This window comes from Lissotriton helveticus, chromosome 7 (genome assembly GCF_964261635.1).
Source record: "Lissotriton helveticus chromosome 7, aLisHel1.1, whole genome shotgun sequence".
In the NCBI taxonomy this organism is placed as follows: domain Eukaryota; kingdom Metazoa; phylum Chordata; class Amphibia; order Caudata; family Salamandridae; genus Lissotriton; species Lissotriton helveticus.
Window position 1 is genome coordinate 631,759,189 of NC_136068.1, and position 14,554 is coordinate 631,773,742.

The 14,554-nt window shown below is 42.7% G+C and overlaps 1 protein-coding gene across 1 annotated transcript in view; it reads right to left on the reverse strand.

Annotated features, from left to right (window-relative positions):
• LOC144768866 (adenosine receptor A2b-like) overlaps positions 1–13,317 on the reverse strand; it is a 45,960-nt gene extending 32,643 nt beyond the window's left edge. The window contains exon 1 of the mRNA XM_078652873.1: positions 13,173–13,317. The gene's annotated coding sequence lies outside the window, so the exon portion shown is untranslated. The remainder of the gene's footprint in view (positions 1–13,172) is intronic.
• Between the last annotated feature and the right edge of the window lie 1,237 nt (positions 13,318–14,554).

The following is a 14,554-nucleotide window of genomic DNA, read 5'->3' on the forward strand; positions in this document are numbered from 1 at the left end:
GGTTGGAGAAATCCAAGTGCGCATGCCGGTTTGGCTATCCTAAGACAGCCAGCCAAACCGACATTCGCACTTGCAGTGCCCACCACTTTTCCCCCCTGCTGCTGTCAGTCGGAATGGCCCCGTCCCGCCCTAAGACTGGCTCAGACGCTCAGTCGGCTTGATTGGAAACCTGCAGAACAAAAAATAAAATCATAATAAAGATTTTTTATTATCATTTTATTTTTCATGCTTGAATTTGCTGGCTCTCCGCAGTGGAGCTACGCTCCTCCACCCTTATAGAGGAGCCACTACTGTAAGGCGTGTCTGATGGATGAAAGAGGCAAGAGGTGGAATTAAGAGTACGCAGCCTTGATATCCAGCAACCTCAACATGTGGCAGCCCTTAATCTTGTACAAATTAACCACTGGCAACAGGTGGCCACGCCTTAATTCTGTCATCATCTAATCCGACTAGGAACATCTTTTCCATCACACACACTCTGTCTAATCCTTCTTGTGTGCTGCATCAGGGTACTCCTACTCAATTGCTTTGTGATGATTTTTCAGCCAATTTTAAGTCTAGGATCAAAGATAATCTTGCAACCTTAATATGACACATGCAATATGTCATATTTAAGGTCAGCTCCTCTCTTAGCATTGGATACCGGTTTGGTTTCCAGTGTCCTTAGATGTCCTAGGTCAAGTATCCGTCTGCGAGCTTCTTAACATTGCTAGTTCTATTACATCTGGTTCACCATTTGACTCACTACCTCCCAGAGTATGGAAACTGCTATCTGACCATCTTGCTCCACCTCTAGCAGCCATATGTAATTTGTCTCTGGAGACAGCCACTGTGCTCCCAGAGTGGAAAAAGGCATCAGCGCTTCCTCTTTTTAAAAAAAGCCCTCTGCAGATCTGTCAATGGTGCTCAGTAACTAATGGCCCATTCCCTTTTTGCAAATATAAGACTTTGAGGATTTCTGGAAGTACATACTTTATTAGATAAGTCCCAGTTTGGGTTCAGTCTCCTCCGCGAAAAGGATGGGGCTACGGTTACTGCAATGGATGATCTGCGTATAGTGGCGAATAAGTGTCATCAGGTAATCTTAATACTACGTGACCTGTCTGCTGCATTTGACACTGCCAATGATGACATCCTGATTGCGAGGCTGCCTGAGATAGGGGTCAAGGGAAGCGCTCTGCAGTTGCTGGCATCATTTTTGGAAAGAAGGGCACAAGTAATCCATCTATCAGTGGAGAAGCGTGGCTCAGTGGTTAGAGGCGGCAGACCCGGAAGCTGAGATCGACCGTGGACCAGGGTTCGATTCCCCGCCTCGGCGGGTCTCGGGCTCAAATAAATTCCACGGACTCGACAATTCTCGCTCTGGTGCCTACTCAACTCACGGGGTCACACTCTGCGACTCTGGGCAATAGCCTGCTTAATCTCCACTATGGCCCCTCGCGGCGGGATGCCTGGCTTTCACCTTGTGGACACCCTGCCGGGGTTTCTCACAGGGGAATACCAGGACGGGTTCCCTAAGCAAGCGCCGGGACGCTTACGGGCAGCTGTGCGCTTTACAAGTCCAGCACATTTACATTTACATTTACATCTACCCCCTTTTCACTCCTCCTTAAGAGCAGCTGAGCAGGGTGTCCTATGGCGTTCTTCTTTAAGCCCTACATTTTTTAATGAGTATCTAAGACCACTGGCCAAATTATTCAGATCACATGACATAAAGTTTGTGAACTATGCAGATGAAACACAATTAATACTTATGCTGAACTTACGCTGGACTGCATCTCTTGCTCCCTAATGACCTATTTTTTATGATTGCGTGCTCGATATCTCACAGTGGCTCAGAGTTAACTCTCTTAAATTTGACGGGGATAAGACCGAGGTTATGAGTTTTCTTCTGGGTCCTTTAGGCATTCTTTGGTAGGGGATTTTTGGTCACCAGAGAAGTACTCATTTCCCATTACTGCAACAACAGTTCAAAATGTAGGACGCAATATGGATAATGCTTTATCTCTCTCTAGTCTTGTTAATAGACTTTTCTCCATCTGCTTTGGTCTAATAAGGGCGCTTCGGGAAATATTACCTTTATTGCCAGCCCGTTCCTGCCTTCTTGTGGTCCAAAGCATCTTGTTGAGCAGATTGGACTATGGCATTGCCTTGTTTCTAAGTGCACCGGGCTACCTTAATCAGTGCCTGCCTAGTATACAGGCTGCGCTCTCTTTGCCATTTCACTCCTCTACCTAAGCTGCTCTGGATTCTCTTCATTGGCTCCCTGTAGCCAAGAGAATATAGTTGAAATCGCCATGCATAGTGTACAGAGTTTTTCATCACCTTGGGCCTCATCCATTTCGACAGAAACAACAACGCTTCATTCTGCCTAGATCTGTATGTCCAGCTAATGCTAATCTACTGAAGGTTCCCAAATTTAAAAAAAACTCAGACTGGTGGCAAAGCATTTTCTATGCAGGCGGCCAGTCTTTGGAACGGCCTACCAATCTCGCTCCACTCCATTAGTAACCTCTATGGTTTTAGGAAAGCCCTGAAAAACTTGTCTATATAATATCTAGGTCTTTGCACATGTCTGGACTGGTCTCTGATAGCTAAGCACCAGAACGCTGGTCTAGATAACACTTTGCACTACATGAATACTTTTAATAATAATGGAATATAGGACACATAACCTCACTGCCCTGTTTGAAAATGTGACAGGACTCCAAATCCCAGAATGCACTTGGTCACGTCAGAGACTCTTCTCTTTATTGCCCACCCTCCTAATCTACGAGTTAGCAAGGTGTTTTGAAAAATGTCCTATTCTGGTGCATGACGACGCTTTGAGGGATAAGGTGACGCAAACAAAACATTGCCGGATCTCTAGGCACTGAGATATACAGTCAGACATGGATGTCCTGTTTAGTTTCTCATGGCAGTGCTATCACCACCATTAACAATTGACATAGTGCACACCACAAACTGAACTGCCTCTTGTGTTTATAGTAATAGATAATGCCATTTCCTGACTCAACACTTCTAATTGTATTAACTTTGGAAGGATATATGGTTGAAGTGAACTGTCCGAAATAGCACACAAAATCTGCAGCTTGCGCTTAACCCATTGCGCTATTTTGCGTGGGTTGGAACCTGTGCCCTGTGCAGATCTCTATGGTCGGTGTTTAATCTCACTGGTATTCAGAATATATAATTTACGGTTTGCCCCCTAAATATCGAAGCTAGAATATCGAGGTATACAAATATCAAGCACAACATATTGAATCCAAAATATCAAAAGGTTTAAGTATACATTATCTATACCCACATGTATATACCTTGATGATGTATGGGAGAGGTGTGGCACAGCAGCCAGAGTGGCTCACTCCAGAGCACGAGTTCACGGTTTTATCCCCGGTGGCAGCTAAACTCTGCTCAGCATCATGTGACTCTGGGCAATAGCTCACTTTGGGCCAGATGTAGGTAATTCATATTTACCGACTCTTAAATACCGAATTTTACCGAATCGGTATTTAAGAGTTGGTAAATATGAAGGGGGGAGATGTAGGTATTATAGAATCTGTAAATATCGAATCTTTAAGATTCGGTATTTACCGATTCTGTAAATACCGAATCGGTATTGCCCATTGATTCCTATGGGCCTTGAAGCCCATAGGAATCAATGGGCAATACCGATTCTGTAATTACAGAATCGGTAAATACCGATTTTAGCAAGGGTGCCGGGGGGTGTCACTTTGACACCCTCTGGCATCCCAAAGATGGGCATGTTTGCCATGTGGCAGACAGATATGCCCTAAGGGCACGTCTGTCTGTCACATGACACAGGTGTGCATGCACACATGTGCATGCACACCTGGATTCGGTATTTTACCACCCAATTGGATTGGGTGGTAAAATACCGAATCTGTAAGGCCATAGGGACTCTGAAGAGTCCCACCTACATACCGAAGTTACCGAATCGGTAAAATTACCGATTCGGTAAATTTACAGATTCGGTAAATTTACAGATTCGGTAAATTTACCGAATCGGTAAATGAAGCCCCCTACATACCGAAAACCCATTTACCGGTCGGTAACAGCCGAAATCGGCCATTACCGGTCGGTAAATGGCTCCTACATCTGGCCCTTAGTCTCTTCGATGTCCACCAGCACCTTTTGCAAATATGAATTATTATTATTATACCCTCAAGGTATGTAGATGTGGAGTTAGGAATGGTAAAAATTATACTTTCTCTGTACGCACTTACCATTCAATAAGTGTTGGTCTTCTATATTTTGTCTAAAATGTTCTTGCTAGTTACAGAAAGAGGGTCACAGATGGTGCTCTAGTCCACTCAACCTGTTTACCAGATTGGGGCCAGTAAGGTGCAGGTTACACATAGATCAATGTGGAGGGTAGATTAGTACCCAAAGCTATATGACCATGGTAGGAACATGTGACTTACAGGTAACACACACACATCTGTGCTGCAGACAGACCGACTGACTCCCTGAGGTATCTCAACAGTACAAGAACATGTGACTTAACCATATCCTGGACAAGGGCGCATTAACCCACACATCTATCTATCTCCAATCTACTTACTACATCACCTGAAGGTTGTACAAAAGCCACTGCTGCATCTGGCACATATACTTTGGCTGTTTTATTAGGGCTGTAGCCTGTCACCTTAAGGCTCCACATACATCTGTGCAGAAGTATTCTCCCCATGAGTTATTTTGGCTGATCAATGGACAGTACTTGTAGAAGCAGTGCTTAATTTGAGACACTGGTTTCTGGTGCTCAGCACTGGCGCTTTTCATGAGCACCAGCTATGGACACATTAATTTACGGGGAGATTAAGTGATTTGCCCAGAATCACAGGATGTTGAGCCAACGCAGAGACTCGAACCTGGTTACCCAGCGCTGAAGTCTGCAGCTCTGGCCATTACACCACATCTGCTCCCCACTTTCATGGCTAGTAGTTGGTGCTGTTGTAGGCTGCGCTAACAGGAGAAATGGGCTGGTGCAAGCTGCCTCCTGACAAGAGACCTAGCACTTATTTTCTTTACAAATTGACCGCTGTGTAGGAGTAAGCCAGTATATTCCACACTTCTGTATTTTGCAGTCCATTGACGCACTGCTGCAGGGATCCATAAAGTAATATCAGCTCCGAAATTCACAAAGGAAATAAAAATCAATATATACATGATGTGAGCATTCGTGTCCATTGCCTTTCTTCTCATCCGCGTGAATTAGTTGGTTCATTTCATTTCCAGCCCCAGGAGCTAATCTGGGAGGAGTGACTGACTCAACTCAAGCTCAACTAACTTTGAATGCAAAGGCAGGGCAGATTACCCCTCCCCCCCACCCTCCTAGATGTGTGGTAACACACTATTGAGTATTTTTTTTAGATATTGAGCTGAGCCTATGTCGACTCCACAATACGGACTACCAACGTATATAATAGATGTTGAGTGAAGAATCTTTACTTCACTATCTGTGCTTACCCTGATGATATGCTGGTAGTTGAAAGTCTGCAGTCGAATTCTGTGCAGGTCGATATTACTAACTTTGATATTTTGACAGCCGGTCCTCCTGGCACCGCCCCTAGAGCTGAAGCCAGTCTTGGAGATATTCCATTAAGAACGTGGCACAATACCCTCTTAATATGGCAGACATGCATCCGGCAATTTCTGGTGAGTCGCCTGCATCCACCAAGATCTAATTGACCCTCTATATGTCTATACACTGCCAACCCTCGGGCAGAGTAGGGCCACAAATTAGGTGGTGTATTTGATATTTATAAAGCACGGCACATGCCTGACGGCGTCTTGGCGCTAGCGTCTACAAAAGGAGAGAAACGCTGCAAGTGAAAAATGAGAACCCAAAACTACATAGAGGGTGGGAAAAGCCACGTTTTGAGATGCTTTCTGAACATCATCAAATTCAACTGGCATCTGAGGTGCCAAGGCAGCTGATTCCGAAGCTTGCAGGTGGAATATACAAAGCTTCTGCCACACCACAAGGCCATATGGATTCTGGGAACCGTCTCTGTTTGTGAAGTTGCCGACGGTAGACATCTTCTGGAGGAGTACCAGGAGAATTTGTTCTCAAGGTAATGAGGGCCAGTAAGATGGAGTGTTTTGTGCGCTGTACACGGCGCTTTGAAAGCCACTCTCGTTTATCGGCACCAATAAAGCTCCTCCAGAGTCTTTTAGAATGGATCACGTTTCCTGATGTTTTTGATGAGCTGTGTGGTAAACAGTCATGATATCGATTCCAAAATATAGAATGGACATAATATCGAAGTAAAAATATAGAATGGACAAAATTTCGAATGGACACAATATAGTGGTTAAAAATATCGAATTTAAGGTAAGTAATATCGATTTTCAAAATATATAAGTCAAAATATCGAAGTATACAATATAGGCATTAAATATATCGATTTTTTAATAATATCAATTTTTTTCAATGTGTTGTGTATGTTAGTATATGTGTGAAAAGTGTATATTATTTTTTGTAATGTATGTTTAATGTATTTTAAGTAATGAATTTTATGTTATTTAATTTTTGCGTAATTTAATTCTGTTGGGGGTTTATAGGGGAATAGCGTGGGAAGTAATTTAATTATATTAAATTAAATATTACTTTTTAGCAATTATTATTAATTTTTAATTAAATGTTGCTTTCTAGTTCTGTAGCGGGTTGTGAGTTTATAGGAGAATAGGGTGGGAAGTAATTTAATTCTAATTAATTAAATATTTGTATTTATTAATTGGTATTCATTTTGACTTTATTGTTATTTTTTAATTGGTAATTAATTTTTATTAATTGCCAATTCATTTGTATTCATTGATTAATTGTTAATTATGTTAATTTTCTAAATTTATTTTCTGTAGCGGTTTGTGGGTTTATAGGGGAATAAGGTGGGAAGTAATTTAATTGTAATTAAGTAAATCATTTTTTCCATTTATTGGTATTGATTTTAAATGTATTGTTAATTAATTTTTAATTGGTAATTAATTTCTATTAATTGGCAAAAAAAATTATTAATTGGTAATTATTTTGTATTAATTAAATATTTGATAATTTTGATAATTGTATTAATGTATTTTCTGTAGTGGGATGTGGGTTTATAGGGGAATAGGGTGGGAAGTAATGTAATTGTAATTAATTACATATTAAACATACTTTTGTGTATTGATAATTAATTTACTGTTAAATATTAATTGGTATTAATGTTTATTATTAATTAGTTTTTGTTATTGAAAATTAATTTGTTGTTAAATAATTATGAATAGGTTATTAATTTTTTATAACTAATATGTAGTTGTATTTCTAATTAATTATTACATAATATTAAATTGGTTATTAATTTCAATTAATGTTTTATTGGTATTGATATTTCATTTATTTTAATAATATATTAAATCATTACTTTCCCTACTGTTAAACTCACTGGAGTGGGAATAGTAATTTTCACCCTCCCGCTATCCAACGCTTTCCCTACTGTTGCACTCTTTGGAGTGGGAATAGTATTTTTTACCCCTACGCTATCCAACGCTTTCCCTACTGTTGCACTCTCTGGAGTGAGAATAGTAATTTTTTACCCCTACGCTATCCAACGCTTTCCCTACTGTTGCAGTCTCTGGAGTGGGAATAGTAATTTTTACCCCTACGCTATCCAATGCTTTCCCTACTGTTGTACTCTCAGGAGTGGAAATAATAATTTTTACCCTTCCAATATCCAACACTTTCCCTATTGTTGCACTCTCTGGAGTGGGAATAGTAATTTTTACCCCTACGCTATCCAACGCTTTCCCTACTGTTGCACGCTCTGGAGTTGGAATAGTAATTTTTACCCTCCCGCTATCCAACGCTTTCCCTACTGTTGCACTCTCTGGAGTGGGAATAGTAATTTTTACCCTTATGCTATCCAACGCTTTCCCTACTGTTGCACTCTCTGGAGTGGGAATAGTATTTTTTACCCTCCCGCTATCCAACGCTTTCCCTACTGTTGCACTCCCTGGAGTGGGAATAGTAATGTTTACCCTTACGCCATCCAACGCTTTCCCTACTGTTGCACTCACTGGAGTGGGAATAGTATTTTTTACCCCTACGCTATCCAACGCTTTCCCTACTGTTGCACTTTCTGGAGTGGGAATAGTAATTTTTACCCCTACGCTATCCAAAGCTTTCCCTACTGTTGCACTCTCTGGAGTGGGAATAGTAATTTTTACCCCTACGCTATCCAAAGCATTCCCTACTGTTGCACTCTCTGGAGTGGGAATAGTAATTTTTACCCCTACGCTATCCAACGCTTTCCCTACTGTTGCACGCTCTGGAGTTGGAATAGCAATTTTTACCCTCCCGCTATCCAACGCTTTCCCTACTGTTGCACTCTCTGGAGTGGGAATAGTAATTTTTACCCTTATGCTATCCAACGCTTTCCCTACTGTTGCACTCTCTGGTGTGGGAATAGTATTTATTACCCTCCCGCTATTCAACGCTTTCCCTACTGTTGCACTCACTGGAGTGGGAATAGTATTTTTTACCCCTACGCTATCCAACGCTTTCCCTACTGTTGCACTTTCTGGAGTGGGAATAGTAATTTTTACCCTTACGCCATCCAACGCTTTCCCTACTGTTGCTCTCACTGGAGTGGGAATAGTATTTTTTACCCCTACGCTATCCAAGGCTTTCCCTACTGTTGCACTCTCTGGAGTGGGAATAATAATTTTTACCCCTACGCTATCCAAAGCTTTCCCTACTGTTGCACTCTCTGGAGTGGGAATAGTATTTTTTTACCCCTACGCTATCCAACGCTTTCCCTACTGTTGCACTCACTGGGGTGGGAATAGTATTTTTTACCCCTACGCTATCCAACGCTTTCCCTACTGTTGCACTCTCTGGTGTGGGAATAGTATTTTTTACCCTCCCGCTATCCAACGCTTTCCCTACTGTTGCACTCTCTGGAGTGGGAATAGTAATTTTTACCCTTACGCCATCCAACGCTTTCCCTACTGTTGCACTCACTGGAGTGGGAATAGTATTTTTTACCCCTACGCTATCCAACGCTTTCCCTACTGTTGCACTCTCTGGAGTGGGAATAATAATTTTTACCCCTACGCTATCCAAAGCTTTCCCTACTGTTGCACTCTCTGGAATAGTATTTTTTACCCCTACGCTATCCAACGCTTTCCCTACTGTTGCACTCACTGGGGTGGGAATAGTATTTTTTACCCCTACGCTATCCAATGCTTTCCCTACTGTTGCACTCTCTGGAGTGGGAATAGTAATTGTTACCCCTACGCTATCCAAAGCTTTCCCTACTGTTGCACTCTCTGGAGTGGGAATAGTATTTTTTACCCCTACGCTATCCAACGCTTTCCCTACTGTTGCACTCACTGGAGTGGGAATAGTATTTTTTACCCCTACGCTATCCAACGCTTTCCCTACTGTTGCACTCTCTGGAGTGGGAATAGTAATTTTTACCCCTACGCTATCCAAAGCTTTCCCTACTGTTGCACTCTCTGGAGTGGGAATAGTATTTTTTACCCCTACGCTATCCAACGCTTTCCCTACTGTTGCACTCACTGGAGTGGGAATAGTATTTTTTACCCCTACGCTATCCAACGCTTTCCCTACTGTTGCACTCACTGGAGTGGTAATATTAAATGTTACCCTTCTGCTATCCTACTGTAAAATATTGTACATTTTTTATTAATAACTTAAATTAATTATATCTTAATTTTAAGGTTATTTGAGTATTTTTAAGTATGTTTTAGTTAATTATATTTATTATTTCATTACTTTTAAATTACTTTTAAGACATTTTAAAAAAATCGATATTTTGACTGACTATATTTTTTACAGACTATATTTTGGATTCGATATTTTTGTACTTACCTGTTTGTAGATAGAAATTCGATATTTTGGCATTCTATATTTTGGTGACTATATTTTGGTAAGTCTGTATTTTGTCATTCTATATTATGTCAGTGATCCGAGCTGTGCAGCAGCATTCTGCACTTTTTGCAATTTCTTAAGAGAATCTTGCTGCATGCCCAAATATAAAACCGGAGAGATGATGACTGTTTTTCGAACATCGAGTGGAACAAAGGGCAATATTTTCCTCAAAGTTTTGAGCTGGAAAAAACAGGTGGAGATCAGCATTTTAGTCTGTTCAGTGAAGGTGAGTTTGGACTCAAAGATGACCTCAAAGTTCCTCACTTTAGGTCCCGGGGTAGGAAGAAGACCCAAGTACTGAGGCAACCAGGATTTGCTCCAGAAAGAGGAGTACCTGCTGAAGAGGATCACCTCAGTTTATTCCGAGTTCAATTTGAGCCAGTGACAGCTCAGCCAGCTAACCACAGCTCGCATACTGTTATTAAACTGATGCGCCACCTCCTCGATGCTGCTAGTGAAAGACACTACTATTTGTGTGACATCGACATAGGAGATGGTTGAGAAGCCAAAAAATCTTAAAAGATTTTCAAGGGGAGCCATTTAAATATTAAATAGATTTGGGCTGAGTGATGACCCTTGCGGGACACCACAAGGCAAGGAGAAAGGATTGGAGAGGAAATCTACAAACAAGACCAATTGCTGTCTTCCTGTAAGGAAGGAGCACAAGAGATCATATGCTGTCCCGCCAATGCCTATACCCGCTAGGCTTTGCTTCAGGGCAGAGTGGCTCACTGTGTCAAAGGCTGCGGATAGGTCTAGTAGGACCACTGCAGCCTTACCTCCATTGTCCACAATGTTATGTATCTCCTCTGTGGCTACTACTAATGCTGTCTCTGTACTGTGAGCCTTACAGAAGCCAAACTGGGGTCCACCCAGCAACTCGTTCTGATCTATATATTCCAAAAGAGCAACGTTCCGCTTTTTTCTCTAACATTTTTGCAGGTAAGGGGAGCCATGAGATGGGATGATAGCTCTTTTCTACTTTTGGGTCCAGCAGGGGCTTTTCTTAGCTATAGAAGCTTTTTCCAATCTAAGGGGAAGATGCCTGAGTTGATAATCATATTTAATAGCATAGTAAGCGGCAGAGTCACTGTGCCTACAATCTCCTGAAGAATTTTAGGCAGACAAGGGTCCGATGGAGCGCATGATTTAGTCTGCTTTATTAGATCTGACACTCAGTAATGAGAGATGGGAAATTGAGGAACTTCGGATGATTTGGCTCCAGGAGATCCTTCTCTACATAGGGGGTAATCGTGTTTGTAGCGGCATCTAAATCCTATATACTATCTCAACCTTATTTTTTTTTAAATTGGCAAAGTAATTGCAGAGTAATTGACTGGGCATCAAAATGTTACTAGAGGATGGACAAAGAGAGCTCCTGTACGGTCCTAAAATGCTCTCTGGGTGAACTTTTTGTCATTTAATTTTTTTCTGTATAGAAGTTAGTCTTCTCATCTTTAATAATGATTTACATTTCTGAATTAGCTGTCTGTACTTTATTTCTTCTTCTGTAAAGTAATTGCTTGTACTAACATGGCCTCTGTATCAGAACAAAATATCGGAAACACAAATATTGTGGGACGGAATAACGTTTCAAAAATATCAAGAATATTGTGTAGGTCATTTTCTAAGGGTAAGTAAAGTTTTTCTAAATATATAACTCCAAATATATGTACCTTCACGATATATAGATCTTCAAGGTACGTAGATCTGGTGATAAGAATAGTAAATGTATACTTACCTATTTGCACATACCTTCTCAGTATTCTTGTCACGATATTTTTGACACAATATTCTGTCCACACGATATTTGTGTGTCCGATATTCCGTCACTGGTCCCATGGCCTCGGAGTATCAGACCAACACAAGTCTTGCTTGAATGTAACCTGCATGTGCAGTGTAACCAAACTCAACAAAACATAACAAAGCGCTGTGGGGACCATTGCGTCTTGTTTGCTCTGTGTAAAACTGCCAAATAAATAAATAAACAGATCTAGAGAAATATCAAAATGCTGCCTCCGAAACATAACACACCTCTCCAGAGTTGGCAGTTAGAATAAGAAACAATTTCCAAATTCGACCTTCAAAACCTGCCACAAGCCTCTGGATTTGGGCTCTAGAACCGGACACAGTACTCTGAATGCAGCCTGCAGAACGAGGCACAATGTTCCAGACGTGGCACGGAGACCAGAATACAAAACTCCACAAGTGGGCAGTAAAGTGGGAAAAAACACTCCCTTCAGACATTGACATTTTAGTCCAGAAGTGGCCCCAGACCAGGACATGTGAGTCCAGATGTGGCCAACACAACTTAAAACGCTTTCCTTTTGAGAGATACCTTTCATACATTGATCCGCTGTCTAATAAATCAGACACTTGCACGTGGAAAATATGGCAATGCAGATTGTTAACACAAAAACAAACATTATTCCCCATGTCTGTAGGTAAGACATCACCCATTACCGATTACGTTTACAGACGGCAATCCGGTGAGAAAAGTTCGTTTTAATAGGGTGTCACGAGAAAGAGCTAGGGAAAGCAACTAATTTTAAGTATGTTCTTTCATTTAAAAAAGTATCATTCAAAAAATAACAATCAGGTCATCATTTGTTTGGGTTACAACATCAATCACATCACAAAGAATCGGTAGCTATGGCAACGGTGGGCACTTCTGTTTTTCTGTGAAGTTTATCACCCACGGGGACTATCACTGAGCAGCTCTGTTGGGCTGGACGGAGGACCGGCAAATACGCCTTGCCACAGCCACACGGCGCGTCGGCCGTGGAGCCGAGCTTTGACCGGGCCGTCTCAAGTTTCCACTTGTTTACGCGCTTAAACCAACGACGCCTCCCTCAGCCTCGGCTCTAAGGACCACTAACCTCCCTGCCCCCATGTGCCTTTTTTGTGTGCATATTTATATAGCGCGAACTCGACCCAACTGGTATTGGAGCGCTTTACATGAGCACCGTATTAACCTTACACATTCAGGCACGGAGAGATTAAGTGATTTCCCCAGATTCACAGGATGTGGACGCGACCCCGAGGCTCGAACCCTGGTCTCCAGCACCTCTACCCTGGTCCCTTAGTGTCCAGCGCAGGAAAGAACCATTTGCGTCACCTGCCCTTGCGGTGCGTGACGTCCCCCTGCACCAATCGGTGTCCGCCCCGAGCTCCCTCGCGCGCCCCTCGAGCTCCCTCGCGCGCCCCTGGATGTTACCTTTGCAGGGTCCCTGCTTCCCCAGCTCCAGGGGGTCCTCCAGCATATCCGATCCCAGCGTCTGCTCTCCCGAGGTAGGTCGCCCAGGTTGACTTTCCAGTCTGTGAGCTCAGCCGACACCCTGTGTTGGTTTCTGCTTTTCTCGCTTCCCTCCCTTGCCTCATCCGGCCCCTCTCTTTCACGTGTTGCAAGAGGAAACTTCCTGCAGCGACGTGGATGGGGCAAGGAGTGCACGAGACTTCAGCGATGAACATTATACTGCAGGGGCGTCATTTGGAAAAATAAACAGTGCCACAAATGTGGTGTTCAGAGTTGGATACAACATCCCTGATGCGGGCATCCACACCTGGGCACCATGCCCCAGGCGTGGCATCTGAAAGGCACACAGTACCCCAGATGTGGCATTCACTACTGAAAAAACAATCTTGATAGATGCGGGCCTGCAGGCATTGACAATAGACTGCAGGTGTGGCATTCGAAAAGGGCACAATAACTCGTGTGTGGCATTCAGAACTGGAAGCAATATACCAAATACAGGTATGGGAACCTGGGCAACATGCTCCGGGTGTGGCATCTGGAAAATGACACAATACCCCATATGTGGCATTCAGAACTGCGAGCCACATCGCAGATGCAGGCGTCCGTACCTTGGCAACATGCTCCAGATGTAGCAGGCATCTGAAAAGAACAAACCCCCAGATGTGGCAGTCGCAAGTGGAAAAACACCAACCCAGATGCTGGCATCCAGGTATAACACTATACTGTAGATGTGGCACCGGAAAAGGGCACACTTAAACAGATGTGGAATTCAGAGCTGGAAACAGCATACAATAATCAGGCATCCATACCTCGGCAGCATACTCCATATGTGGCGTCTAGTAATGTGGACATTTCCTCAGATGGGGCATGTAAATAATGCTCTACATGCAACTGGAGTCAAGCTATCCTGGTTGATGACGGGTGAAACCCCGAAACTATTCCCAGGATGCTTGTTTCTAGTCCAGGGAGGATCTGGTTTGGCAGTTCAGGCTGGACTGTTTCCATTGGATGCAGGGTCAAGACTGATTTGCATATGGCTGGGTTCAAACTGGAATAGTATGGGGAGCAAAAAACAATGGATTTAGGCCCAGATCTCTATACTGGGGTGAACGTTTGACATTGTTCTGCATTCTGTCCATCAATTGTTCTTTTGCATGTATCAAATGACACAATGCTCCAGATGTGCTATGCAGAACTCACCACAATAAATATTCAAGACGAGGCATCTCTAACTGCGAAAAGCTTGAGGTGTGGTCTCCAGAGTCAGTAGCTGTACATCAGATGTGGCTGAAGAACAGAACACAATGCTCCTCCACATGTGCCCTGACAACAGGGCACTATAC